Source organism: Leuciscus leuciscus (assembly GCF_965113295.1).
Source record: "Leuciscus leuciscus genome assembly, chromosome: 15".
Taxonomy (NCBI): domain Eukaryota; kingdom Metazoa; phylum Chordata; class Actinopteri; order Cypriniformes; family Leuciscidae; genus Leuciscus; species Leuciscus leuciscus.
In genome coordinates this window covers 33,948,132-33,962,206 of record NC_138739.1, presented here as the reverse complement: position 1 = coordinate 33,962,206, position 14,075 = coordinate 33,948,132, and the positions used below count along the sequence as shown (strand labels likewise).

Sequence of the window (14,075 nt, the reverse complement as noted above, 5' to 3'; positions counted from 1 at the left end):
TGATGGTTATACTACACTTATTTTTGAAAAAAAAATTTTTAATTGTATACAGTGAAGTTTTGAATTAGAGTGAAGTTACAAACATTTACAATTGTATATACAATTTAAAATAAATATATTTTCCCCAAAATAAGTGTTGTAGTATAACCATCAGGGCATCAGTGATGTATAACCTGAATTTGGCAACAATACAGTGAATTACAGTGGTTACTGAATATTTTTCATAATAAAAATCATCAAATAGAAACTTTTTTTTTTTTCAAAATAAGTTGTAGTATAACCATCAGGGCATCAGTGATGTGCGAACTGAATTTGGCAACAATACAGTGAATTACAGTGCAGTTATTGAATATTTTTCATAATAAAAATGATCAAAAAGAAACTTTTTTTTTTTTCAAAATAAATTGTAGTATAACCATCAGGACAGCAGTGATGTGCGAACTGAATTTGGCAACAATACAGTGAATTACAGTGAAGTTATTGAATATTTTTCATAATAAAAATCATCAAAAATAATTATTTTTTTTTCAAAATAAGTTGTAGTATAACCATCAGGGCATCAGTGATGTGCGAACTGAATTTGGCAACAATACAGTGAATTACAGTGAAGTTATTGAATATTTTTCATAATAAAAATCATCAAAAAAAAAAAAAAAATTTCAAAATAAGTTGTAGTATAACCATCAGGACAGCAGTGATGTGTGAACTGAATTTGGCAACAATACAGTGAATTACAGTGCAGTTATTGAATATTTTTCATAATAAAAATCATCAAAAATATATATATTTTTTAAATAAGTTGTGGTATAACCATCAGGACAGCAGTGATGTGCGAACTGAATTTGGCAACAATACAGTGAATTACAGTGCAGTTATTGAATATTTTTCATAAATAATAATCATAAAATATATTTATTCAAAATTTGTGTTGTAGTATAACCATCAGGACAGCAGTGATGTGCGAACTGAATTTGTCAACAATAAAGTGAATTACAGTGCAGTTATTGAATATTTTTCATAAATAATAATCATAAAATTATATTTATTCAAAATAAGTTTTGTAGTATAACCGGTCCCTTCGGATCTGCCTCTCTGCCGCCTGCGCATAGTGTTCAATGTGTTTTGTCCACTGCGAGGGAAAGCTCGTTTTGAGGAAAATTAGGTTGCAGCTGCTTGTCTACATTACTACGATTAAAACGAGGTGTTATTTGTGTATTAACAACGTTTAGCTCACGAGTTATTGACCCGGGAAGTTCGAATCTGTGAATTTATGGCCAACTTGCGCTAGTTTACTATGCTTTCTTTCAACAGTCAGCTTCTAGTTCTTCGTCTTGAGGTGCACTACTGCCACCAACTGGACTGGAGACTTTAACCACCTTCCGTTTCAACTGAAATGCTCTCACACACACCACTGAAATGCTCTCACACACACCACTGAAATGCTTGCATACAACATCATTCTGAAATGCTTTTCAGTTGTGTAAGTGAGAGCGTTTCAGTTGTGTTTGTAAAAGCATTTCACTTGTATGTGTGTGAGCATTTCAGTTGTGTGTGTGTGTGAGCGTTTCAGTTGTGTGTGTGAGAGCATTTCAGTTGTGTGTGTGAGAGCATTTCAGTTGTGCGTGTGAGAGCATTTCAGTTGTGTGTGTGTGTGAGCGTTTCAGTTGTGTGTGTGAGAGCATTTCAGTTGTGTGTGTGTGAGCGTTTCAGTTGTGCGTGTGAGAGCATTTCAGTTGTGTGTGTGTGTGAGCGTTTCAGTTGTGTGTGTGAGAGCATTTCACTTGTGTGTGTGAGAGCATTTCAGTTGTGTGTGTGAGAGCATTTCAGTTGTGTGTGTGAGCGTAATATTTTCAGCTGTATGTATGAGAGCGTTTCACTTGTGTTTGTAAAAGCATTTCACTTGTATGTGTGTGAGCATTTCAGTTGTGTGTGTGTGAGCGTAATATTTTCAGTTGTATGTATGAGAGCATTTCAGTTGTGTGTGTGTGAGCGTTTCAGTTGTGTGTGTGAGCGTAATATTTTCAGTTGTATGCATGAGAGCGTTTCAGTTGTGTTTGTAAAAGCATTTCACTTGTATGTGTGTGAGCATTTCATTATATTATGTGAATGAATTTGGTTTCATATGTGTATGTGAGAGGAAAAGTACATGTATATGCATGGTAATTCTGAATAATGTCCCTAGGGGCACCTCATAGTTTTACGGCTGATCAAGTAATGGAGGTGTTGATGGACTCGGAGTCCGATCACTCCTTATTTGATCATTCTGAATCTGATCGGGACGAAGTAGTTAGTGAGAGAGATGTTCATGTCACAGAAATCTTTATGCACAATGTTGGATAATATATATAAACACTATAATGTTTGTGTGTGAGTGTGCATGTAGGCTATTTGTGTGGCTGTGTGCATAAATATGAGCGTGTAATGCCCAAATTGTTTCTCTCTTTGTGCACATTTACCACACTGTAATATGTATTTACAGGTGGAACTATAGATATAGAATATCGTGCAAAAATTTATGATTATGGCTTACATCTTATGTAAACCCCAAATTCTAAATTAGAATATTGTGAAAAGGTTTTCATAAGATGTAAGCCATAATCATCAAAGTTATAACAAATAAAGGCTTGAAATATCTCACTTTGCATGTAATGAGTCTACATAATATATTAGTTTCACCTTTTAAGTTGAATTACTGAAATAAATAAACTTTTGCACGATACTCAAATTTTTCGAGTTTCACCTGTGTGTGTATATATATATATATATATATATATATATATATATATATATAATGTATGTGTGTGTGTGTGTGTGTGTGTGTGTATCTATGTCTTTTTTTATTGAAAGTAATTCCAATTATTCATATAATTATTTACAGGTAGAACACAGCGAGGGGGAAATGTTTCCACATCCTGGGAAATGTTACTCAGTGTACCACTCAAAAGCAAATTACAGTGCCTAAATTTTATATATTTTAGATTTATTTATAATTGTAATTTATTTTGGAAGGTTTTATATATGATGGAAAAGACATCTGAATGTATTCTGCTTGAAAATGCACTTGTTTGATAAAAATGCCTTTTTCTCAGCTTTTTGTCCAGAATGTTGTGTTTTTGACAAAACCTATCTATGTTCAAGTGGCAATAAAAAAAGAAAAAATGAAGATAAAATAATTATAATTTTTTTTGTTTAAAAGCAGACGCTCAGATCTTTATTTTGATATGTAGCATGTTCATATATTCATAGAACAAAATATTCTGTGGGCCATTAAAATTTAGCTAAAATCGTCAAAAACCCTGGCGGTGGCTGGCAACTTTTCAAAAAAAATGCTGGCGGGGATGTGCGTGGTGGTAAAGTTTAGGGAAGTGTTCAGAATGCTTATTATTGAAAAATTACAGGCTGGAATAATCATTTTACTAAAGGGACATTTAAGGCACTAAACACTTTCAAGACATTTTATTAGGACATGTAACACTTCAAATATCCCAGTGAACATTGAAGATCAATCTGTTACAGATGTATTTATTGAATAAGGTTCTTGGCTTCTGTCACACCCAGTTCATGTAAATATACAGTACTGTACATGTTAGTATTTATACACAAACATACACACAAAATTTAAACTATGACAAAGCTGTTTTAATGTGATCAATATAGATTTGATTTTAAAAGAGAAATATATTATGGCATTGTTGTTCACTTTACATAATTTTTCACAAGTGTCTAAAACTCTCCACACACTGTAGTTTAGCAGGTATTTCTCCCATCTCGCCACAGTTCTTATAGAGTCACAGATTTAAACTGATCTCACACACATTCCTGCTGTCAGTGTGTCTCAATACACAGTCTGGTTTATCAAGGACTTCAGGGATGCAGATCTTCCAGTGACGTCCTCAATCTGACCTGCAGAGAAAGAGAAACAAAAGGGTAAAAAATAATATTAAAAAACCCACAGCCTTTTCATAAATTTGCCATTCAATTTGTTTAATGTTTTACATTTACTAAGGTGTGATGTTACTGCAACCCTTCCACCAGGATGCTGGAGTTATAAACACTGAAAAGAGCAACATCCATTTATTTAGCAAATTCTGCTGCCTATCGACTGATGTGTTATAGGACATTAATTAATCAGACTTGGTAAATGATGTGCAGTTTTAATATTAGCCAACATAAAATCATGTAGGCCTATAAATAAATAAAAATATTTAACAAAAGCAAACACAACAAAGAAACAATATATCATCAGGAGGATAATTGGGCCCTTTCTAAACTATTAATGATGCTTTTTTCATCACAAAGGATAATCAGTATTAAGGATGGATGGATGGATGGATGGATGGACAGGCAGACAGATGAATGGAGTTATTTAAAATATATCATGTTATTTATAATGACTGAACAATTGGTTACAACGAGGTGCCGATAATCCCAAACATTTTAGGATTCAGGTTTTCAGACTAATTCACATTTACCCACTTATTTCAGTGGTGTGTTTGTTTTTGCTAATTAATAATAAAAGAATGAGCCTCATTTGCTGGCCAGTCTCATGAAAAAAAAAAAAAATATATATATATATATATTTGCAAAATTATTTCATATGAGTTAGTTGACTTGTAGGTGCAATATTACTTATAGTAAACAAACAATGTGTAAAGGGGACTATCAAAAAAGTGTTACCCATATTTTTTCCTAGACGTGTGGCGGCAGTTCGGAAATTTTAGTTGAACTCCTTTTATTAGTTCTGGATTTAGATATAATGGATGTTTGTCTGAAATGTGTAAAGCTCTAGAGCAAGAATCCAGTCATGGGAAGTTTAATTGAGTATCAAATATATTAACAACTTTTACATTCTACTTGATTAAATTTTTTAGTGTACTTACTAACTAAATGTACTTTTTACTCCAATACATTTGATGAGTAATGCAATTACACATTACACACTACATTTTGCATGGCACCTAACTTTTTCAGAAGCAGTTTGTTTCTGCTATAAAGAAGCGATATTGACAATCAAGTTGACTTTGATTATTTAATTTTACTTAATATTTAATTTATCCACTATATTGATGAGACCTTTTTGAAGGATATTGGTTCACTTAAGGCCTATTTGTGCACTTGAGCTTAACTGAGACTTGAGAGTTTGTAGACGTTTAAAAGGTTGTTGTGTTGCCCTTTAATTTTTGCAATATTTAAGTGTTCAGTTTTATTTTGATTTAAGAAAATAAACATGATTTCTCATATTACAAATCAATTGTTTCTTATTGTCTCAGGTGTCGAGGACTAGTGCATCTTTGAGCCTATACGTTCAGTATGAGTAAAATACTTGTAATGGATTCATTTTTGTTGTAAGGTATCTACTTTTACCCTAATATAGTTTTCAGGTACTCTTTACACCTCTGTGGCTGTGTGACCCTTTTATTCATTAATTGTTTTGCTTTAAAATACATGTTTCCCGAGTCAAAATGATCCAAAAACAAGCTGATGCTTTATCCTGTTTGCCCAGTCATGCATTAACATTAAAACAAGTTAATTTTTCTTTAAATAATTTTTTTAAAAATGTGGTGTTCTTTATTCTCTCCTTGTTAACAACACTATGACAGCCAAATGAAGTATGTAAACACTCTCGGTTACTAACGTAACCTCGGTTCTCTCTAGATGAGGGAACGAGTGTTGCGTAAGCTAGCTTACGCTATGGGAAAATCCCTTTTCTCGAGAATACTGAAGCCCAAAAATTATCCTTAATTTTTGCATTAATTTAAAACGCATTGCTGCACAAGCAGACCTAGGCGAGACGGCTCGCGCGCCTATTGGTTGCTCTGCAGCAACTGCTGCAACCTATCGAGGGACTGCTCGTGACGTAAGCACCAATGAGGGCGCGGGCGCTCGTGCACGTCACGTCCCGCCCCGCCAGAATGGGCGTGGCTATGCCTATATAAGCTGAGCCCAGATAGGTTGTTCTTTGGTTTTTCATTACTGAAGCGAAACCAGAACGTAGCACAAGCACGGCAGGGTTACGCAACACTCGTTCCCTCATCTATAGAGAACCGAGGTTACGTTAGTAACCGAGAGCGTTCTCTTACGAGAGTACTCTCGTGTTGCGTAAGCTAGCTTACGCTACGGGAACCCAATGTAAAACGCCGTGCACGCTAGTGTGGTCCACACATATATTCCCAAGGGCATGTGCCCGGGGTACACATAATAGTAGGTAATATCTAGGCCAACAGAACGTGGGCCTAAGAATATAACATAACCATCCCCGAGTGGAAGGAATGGGTGCTTAGCACAGTATAACAGTCAGGATCGACATCACATTTACATTTACATTTATTCATTTAGCTGACGCTTTTATACAAAGCGACTTACAATTGCTATATATGTCAGAGGTCGCACGCCTCTGGAGCAACTAGGGGTTAAGTGTCTTGCTCAGGGACACATTGGTGTCTCACAGTGGATTCGAACCCGGGTCTCTCACACCAAAGGCATGTGTCTTATCCATTGCGCCACCACCACATCAGTCTGCCTGAACCTCATAAAATAATGATTTAATGACTTTTTTGTCAGTCAGTAGACATCTGAGCCAGAGGGACAGATGTGAGTGTAGAATTACAGTCAGGAAGGACCTAAGTCAGCCTGATCTGTTGGTCTTGGACCCGTGCTGGCAGTCTGTGCGGCGCTGAGTCGGGCAGAGCAGTGGATATCACATTTAGATTGACAACAGATTAGCCTGCAAGGCAGGAACTTCCAGGTTATAAAACCTTATAAATGTAGATGGAGAGGCCCAGCCTGCCGCCATACAAATATCCTGGAGTGAAACTCCACTGGACCATGCCCATGAAGAGGCCATGCCTCTCGTGGAATGGGCTCTGATGCCCAGGGGACAGCGAAGGCCCTTAGACTTATAAGCCAGAGCGATAGCGTCAACTATCCACCTAGAGAGGCTCTGTTTCGACGTGGCTAGTCCCTTAGTGCAGCCACCAAAAGAAACAAAGAGCTGCTCTGACTGCCTGAAAGCAGCAGACCGTTCAACATATATTCTCAGCGCCCTGACCGGGCAGAGAAGGTTCACATCGCCCTCACTATAGATCTTGGGAGAGCTGACAGTGAAATTACTTGTGCTCTGAACAGAGTGGAAACAGAGAATGTCTAATAGGAAGAGAATTGGCACTCTCTGGTTACTTCCGGTTTCTGGACTGGCTGCAGTAACACGTCTCTGTCCATGCGGGGCGCTATACCCATCAAAATCCACTTTTCTCAGGATATAATTTTTTGTCTAGTAATTTGAATATTGTATTCGAAAGGAGATGCAAAGAAATTACACATTTGCTGGGTGTTAGATTTTTTAGAGTCACTTATTTGCTTTAAAAAGTATTTTAAAATGTCAATGACGTCATACACATCGTACGACCAGAGATACTGCTTTACGGCAATCCTTCAGTCGCTTTGGTGCTTTCGCGCTCTGCACTTTCTTTTCTCTCGAGGCAACGACAACACAGCTGACACAGGTAAATACACGTGCTAGAAGAGTTTTTGTTTTGTTTGTTTCTGGTCCCGCTTCAGACGCCACGATGCCATCAAACGGTATATCTGGTCGTAATCAGTCCTTCACTGACCAATCAGCGTTCATTAGCAGAATGCTAGCGTGTTATGGGCAACAACAACTCAACCTGTAAGAAATCGAAAGGACATAAGTACTCGTTCATTCAATTTTCGACCTATAACCCATGTTGAACTTGCAAAACCTACAATAAAATCTGAGATTTCTCAACGGCAATCGGGTGAAAGAGACAAAATTATCCGTCTAGCCCCATAGACTCCCATTCAGTCTGCACTCACCCGCGATCACCTCCAGTGGAATTCTAATGGAACTGCAACCAAGATCGATACAATGGGGCTAATAGGAAGTGCCAAGGCTCTCCGTAGATGGGCTCTGGTGGAAAGCACTTTGGGGACATAGCCGTGTCTCGGTTTGAGAATGACTTTAGAGTCGTTTGACCCAAACTCGTGCAGGTCACCCACACAGGTCACCCACTCGCTTGACTGAGGCGAGAGCCACAAGGAAAGCGGTCTTAAACAAAAGATACTGCAAATCCATGGACTGTAGTGGTTCGAAGGGGCCGCCCTTCATAGCGTCCAGGACCGTGGAGAGGTCCCAGACCGGAACCAGAGGGGGCCGGGGAGGATTTAATCTCCTAGCTCCTCTCAGGAATCGGATGATGAGATCGTTCCTTCCCAGTGGCTGGCCATGCATAGGTTTAGTAAACGCTGCTATGGCTGCAACATACACTTTGAGCGTGGAGGGGGACCTGCCCTTATCCAGCAGCTTCTGTAGGAAGGAGAGAATCTCCGTAACGCTACAGCGTTGTGGGTCTATGTTTTGACCCGAGCACCAGCCGGAAAACACTGACCACTTTGAAGCGTAGAGCCTTCTAGTAGAGGGCGCTCTAGCCTGTGTAATTGTGTTTAGCACTCCCGCTGGGAGATCAGCGGGTACCCGTTGATGGCCCATACGTGCAGGCCTGGGAGAGGAGATCCCTCCTCACTGGAATCGGCCATGGGGTCGTGCTCACTAGCTGCATCAGCTCTGGGAACCAAACTTGGTCCCTCCAGAGTGGCGCCACGAGGAGCACAGAGCATTCGTTCTCCCTGATTCGCTTGATCACCTGTGGTAACAGTGCGATCGGGGGAAACGCATAAAGCGGGCGGCTGGGCCATATGTGGGCCAGCGCGTCCCTCTCTTTCGTGAAAAATGTTAGGCAGTGCGCGTTCTCTGACGACGCAAAAAGATCGATTTCCGCTCTGCCGAAGGTGTCCCATAGTAACTGGACTACCTGAGAGTGCAGGGACCATTCCCCTGGGGGAACATTGTCTCTGGATAGCATGTCCGGACCCACATTCCGACAGCCTGGCACGTGCGCTGCTCTTAGCGAGCGCAGATTGTGCTGAGACCACACGAGGAGGCGTTCTGCCAGTGTGTGGAGGCTCCGTGATCTGAGACCGCCCTGTTGTCCGTGCGGACTAAGACATTGTGGCCCTTTAAGAAGGGGGGAAAATGTCCCAAAGCGTTCTTGACCGCTTTCATCTCCAGACAGTTTATGTGTAAGCGCCCTTCCTGGGCTGCCCACAGGCCGAAGACGGGCCTGCCCTCGTAGAGGGCGCCCCAACCTGAGTTGGAGGCATCTGTCGAGATTACTTTTCGTTTCGAGACCGTTCCCAGATCCACGCCTGACTGGTACCAGTCTGTCAGCTTCCAGGGCTCCAGTGTTGTAACACAGTTCTGAGTCACCCTGAGGCGAATACGACCAGAGGTCCATGCTCGAAGCGGGACTCGTGTTTTCAGCCAGTGCTGTAGAGGGCGCATGTAAAGCAAGCCCAGTCGAAGCACTGCCGAGGCCGAAGCCATAAGAAAACTCCTCTGAAAACTTTTGAGAGGAAAGATGCTGCCGGCCTTGAAAGACGCTGCTGAGCGTTCTATTCGCAGCGCGCGCTGTGACGTCAGTCGCGCTGTCATTGATACAGAGTCCAAATCTGTCCCCAGAAAGGACATTTTCTGGCTGGGAGACAGCAAGCTCTTGGTCCAGTTGATTTGGAGACCCAAATCCTGTAAGTGGCTGAGTAATAAAGCTTTGTGGGCTATCAGCTCTGTCTGGTCGTGAGCATTTTGAACGATCTCTGCATGAGGGCTTTGTTCAAACGCCTGAGATCTAGGATGGGTCTGATTATACAAATTTCGTATACACACGGTAAGAGATTCATAGTTTTTGAACCGTTTACAGGCGGCACTTATACATAAAAAACGAATGAGGATGGACGCAGCAATGAGGGGTCTGCAACCTCTGAATTATTATGGTCATGTCATATGGATAAATGTTCAAAATTGATGACAGTTTATCAGAGAAACGGTTCCTGGCATATCATTATGGTATTCTCTCAGTTTTCATGTGCTTCTACAGTTTAACGATTTAGTTGTTAACTTCTAATCTCGTTACTTCACTTCTTTGAATAACAATACCTTCAAAATGGAGCCTCTGTGATGTCACACATAATAAACATACATGACTGACAAAGACAGATACCATTAATAATGAAGTGTCTTTATTATATGTGTCATTTTGTTAAATTGTGGGGCTTGTTTTGTTTGTTTGTTTGTTTGTTTTATGGAGAGCTTGGTTATTCATACTAATAAGAGACTCAACCACAAGCTATTAATCTCATTTAGTTTGCAAAGGCGTGTCACATGATGTCAGTGTTTAAAGGCACAATATGTATTTTTTTTTATTTAAAAATATAAAAAATCACTATATCTATGTTATATATTTTTTAAAGTTGTGTATTTACATTATCCCGACAGTTCCAATTAACTTCTAAATCCAGAGAAATTAATATTTTAATTCGAAGACACGGACCGTGTCTTTATTTCCGTTTTGTCGCCGTCAATGCCGTCATATCCGTGTTGTCTCTGGTTTCCGCTCGTGCTGCCATGGCAACCAGAGCTATGAACCAGAGCCCTCTGATAGTAACCAAACTGACGCGGACAACTGTGTAGTTCGCAATGTCTATTTGCACGCTGTTGTTGTTTCGTTCAAACATTATGGACCATGGCAAGCAGACTTTGGATAAAAAAGGAGAACTAAACCGAGAATCAATATCAGCGCGGTGTTTTCGAGATGTCGAGAGCTCCCATGGACACTATATAAACGAGAGCTCCACGTCCGAGACTTCGACAACTCCTAACGTTACATGTACTTTATTAAACAGGTGAGCACATTTACATAAAACTAATCAAGGTTATATAGTTCAACAATGATAAAATGTTAGAATATGATCTGTATGTTATTCTAATGTTGATCTAGCTAGCTTACTGCTAGTCTCATACAGGCAAACTAACGTTAACACATACATTTCAACACATTCAAATGCAGTTTAGAGTGATAGTGTAATGTTAGAGCAAGTGAAACAGCGCTGCGTTACGTCTCAAGTTTAATTTGTCTAATAGACTGACCTGTGAGTAGTAATTCTGCGTGTAGTTCGGTAGAATGAAATGTCCATATTCCTTTTATATCCGCGGGACTCGCATCGCGTTTGGAGCTGATAGCTGTCTCTTAGCAATCCCGAACTGCTTCATATCACAGTCATGATAAAAGCATCGATGTATTCAGTAATCCATATACATTATTAGATCGGTCGGCTTGACGTTGACGACAAAATCCATAATTCATAGCAAATGTTGCGTCATCAATCTACGCCTTTGTTATTGTAAATAGGTTAGCGACCCCTAGTGGAGAAAAAATCCCATATTGTGCCTTTAATGTTTTACATTTACTTAAAGTCGACATGAAATCAAAATTGACCCTATTCATATTACTAGTCTTGTGGTGAACAATTAATCCGTGCAAGTTAATACACAGAAAAAAATTGTTTGCCGTGGTAATCTTTAATCAAAGTCTGAAAAGTTACTTCCGGTCTGGAATGGCGGTCCCTCTCTGATGACATAGGCTTGATGGCTTGGGTTGAAAAATGCTTAACCACTCCCCTCAAACCGTTAGTCTGCTATGAGCAGAGATGGAGAGGAGGAGCGCTAGAGTAAAACCCTGCCCTCTGTTCAATATTCTGTTTCACTGGGAAATACGTCACAACACTGTAGAAAAGTCGTTTGCAACTTCCGGTTCACGGGGACTTTAAGGCGTGGTGTTACCATGGCAACACTGCACCAGGATGCTGGAGTTATAAAGGCTGTTTCTGTTTCTGCTTTTTTCCAAGAAGGCAAAGAATGTACTTGCATTCTGATTGAGACCGGTCTTGCCAGGCGACCTTGAAAGAACAAACTCGGAAGGACACGAGGACACAACACAGAACGCATCCTTGTAAAACAAACGGACAAATGTTTAGTTGCACAAGCCGTCACATATTTGCAATGGTAATGGAGTAAAATGAGAAGTTTAAAGCTTACAGGCTTCCGTACGTCGACCACCCGTAGCGTCTTCTGGGATTTCTAACGGTTCGATTCTCTGCATTCAATGCATCCTCAAGAACACATCTGGGCACCTTCATGCGTCCTCTGTACTTGCATTCTTGAGTATTGGAATTGAACTTCGACGGTTGATGATGTACGAGAAGATCGCTTAAGGCCCAATCACACAGAACGCGTTTTTTCAGGTTTGAAAATGCGAGGTGCACCTCAGCCAAACACTGCTACTAATAAAAAGAGCAGCAACATTAATTTCTCTACTAAATTCTGCTGCCAGTCAATTTATTTGTAATAGGGAATTAATGAATCAGATTTGGTAAATTATGTGCATTTTAAATATTAACAAACATAAAATCATATATAAATTGTTATACAGAAAGCCCGGGTTCATGGAAATGTATTTGGAGGTTATGTTTTGCTATCGGCCCTCAAGCAAATACATTTTTGATCAGGTTTCTTAAGTTCAAAATCAGTATCACTGGTAGGTGCTTATTGTTTTGCACGCAGTAAAGCGCAACGTTTGGAGAGTAGGATCAAGTTTGGAGAGTGTATACCTGATGAATTATTCTAATATAAATAAGTTAATATCAGCAAAATGTCAAAAAGACATTTTTGTATATTTTATGAGCATATTTTCATTTTTCATATCCACGAATAAGCGATAAGAGATCCCGAAGATGGAACTACTAATAATAATCAGGATAGGAGACACAAGCAAAGGGAGTTAGATCAGTCAGAATCAGAAATCGGTGTAGTGGAAAAGGCAATGACGTGGTCCGTGAGAGAATATCACTGATCGACTGAATGATTTTTGGTCTCAACGTAGCATGGCAAAATAATAATAATAATTCATTACATTTATATAGTGAATGATTTTTGGTCTCAACGTAGCATGGCACAATAATAATAATAATTCATTACATTTATATAGCGCTTTTCTCTGCACTCAAAGCACTTTTACATGGAAGAGCGAATCTCCTCAACCATCACCAATGTGCAGCACCACCTGGATGATGTGACGGCAGCCATATTGCGCCAGAACACCCACCACACACCAGCTTACTGGTGGAGAGGAGACAGTGATGAAGCCAATCAGTATATGGGGAATGATTCGGAGGCCATGATGGACAGACGCCAATGGGCAAATTTGGCCAGGATGCCGGGGTTACACCCCTACTCTTTTTCGAAGGACATCCTGGGATTTTTAATGACCACAGAGAGTCAGGACCTCGGTTTAACGTCTCATCCGAAGGACGGTGCTCTTTGACAGTATAGTGCCCCCGTCACTATACTGTGGCGTTAGGACCCACACAGACCACAGGGTGAGCGCCCCCTGCTGGCCTCACTAACACCTCTTCCAGCAGCAACCTGGTTTTCTCAGGAGGTTTCCCATCCAGGTACTAACCAAGCTCAGCCCTGCTTAGCTTCAGTGGGCAACCAGTCTTGGGCTACAGGGTGATATGGCTGCTGGCATTAACACTCTAGGTAGGCTGTAGTTAGGACAGTGCATAAACCTGTGAATGAGGCTCGTGCCGTCCGTTTATGACGTCTTTTTATTTTCCGGGAAAACTTAAGTGTTGGTCAGTGTCGGTCACAATGCCTTTTAATTTTTTTTTTTTTTCAATCCGCCAATTATTCATTTACAAATTAAGTACTGATCTAGAGGGTTGCCTGGCGGGGCATTGAACTGAACGCAGACCTAAAGAGGTGAGTGGTGAAGCCTTTAGTGAAGACAGCAGATGTCTTGAAGGAGAAAGATTCTGAGGAAATGATGTTCGCCTTATAGCAGTTGAGCCCGCCTCTATTTTGCACGCTTGAACATCATTGGCCAGTGTAGGCTACTCATACTGGCATGATTTGTTAATTCTTCAGTATTTATCGGAGAATGGAGTTTCCCCATTGCGACAGCTGATGTCGAGTGAAAACTCGACACTCGAAAACTCATACATATGTATGTCACGCTCACAGAAACTGAAAATCTCAGAAACTGAAAATGTAACACCGACAATGCAGGGAAGTTTCCTCAGCAATATTGAACATAGGCCTATGTTTGATGCAATCGTGACATTGGTGCTTGCAAAAAAACTTTCTTGGAGAACCAGCAGCATGT

General features: G+C 40.1%; 1 protein-coding gene and 2 long non-coding RNA genes across 4 annotated transcripts in view; 2 read left to right on the top strand and 1 right to left on the bottom strand.

The window, feature by feature from the left end:
* The window catches only part of LOC309475516 (uncharacterized protein), a 115,656-nt gene that overhangs the window by 25,919 nt on the left and 75,662 nt on the right, over positions 1–14,075 (top strand). The gene's annotated exons all lie outside the window — the stretch shown is intronic.
* The window catches only part of LOC309475538, a 104,759-nt gene that overhangs the window by 38,703 nt on the left and 51,981 nt on the right, over positions 1–14,075 (bottom strand). The window contains exon 3 of the long non-coding RNA XR_014197704.1: positions 3,812–3,903. This is a non-coding gene — a long non-coding RNA (uncharacterized lncRNA). The remainder of the gene's footprint in view (positions 1–3,811; positions 3,904–14,075) is intronic.
* LOC309475545 lies at positions 8,520–10,070 on the top strand. Its single transcript, XR_014197711.1, has 2 exons — positions 8,520–9,145; positions 9,803–10,070. It is a non-coding gene; the product is annotated as an uncharacterized lncRNA (long non-coding RNA).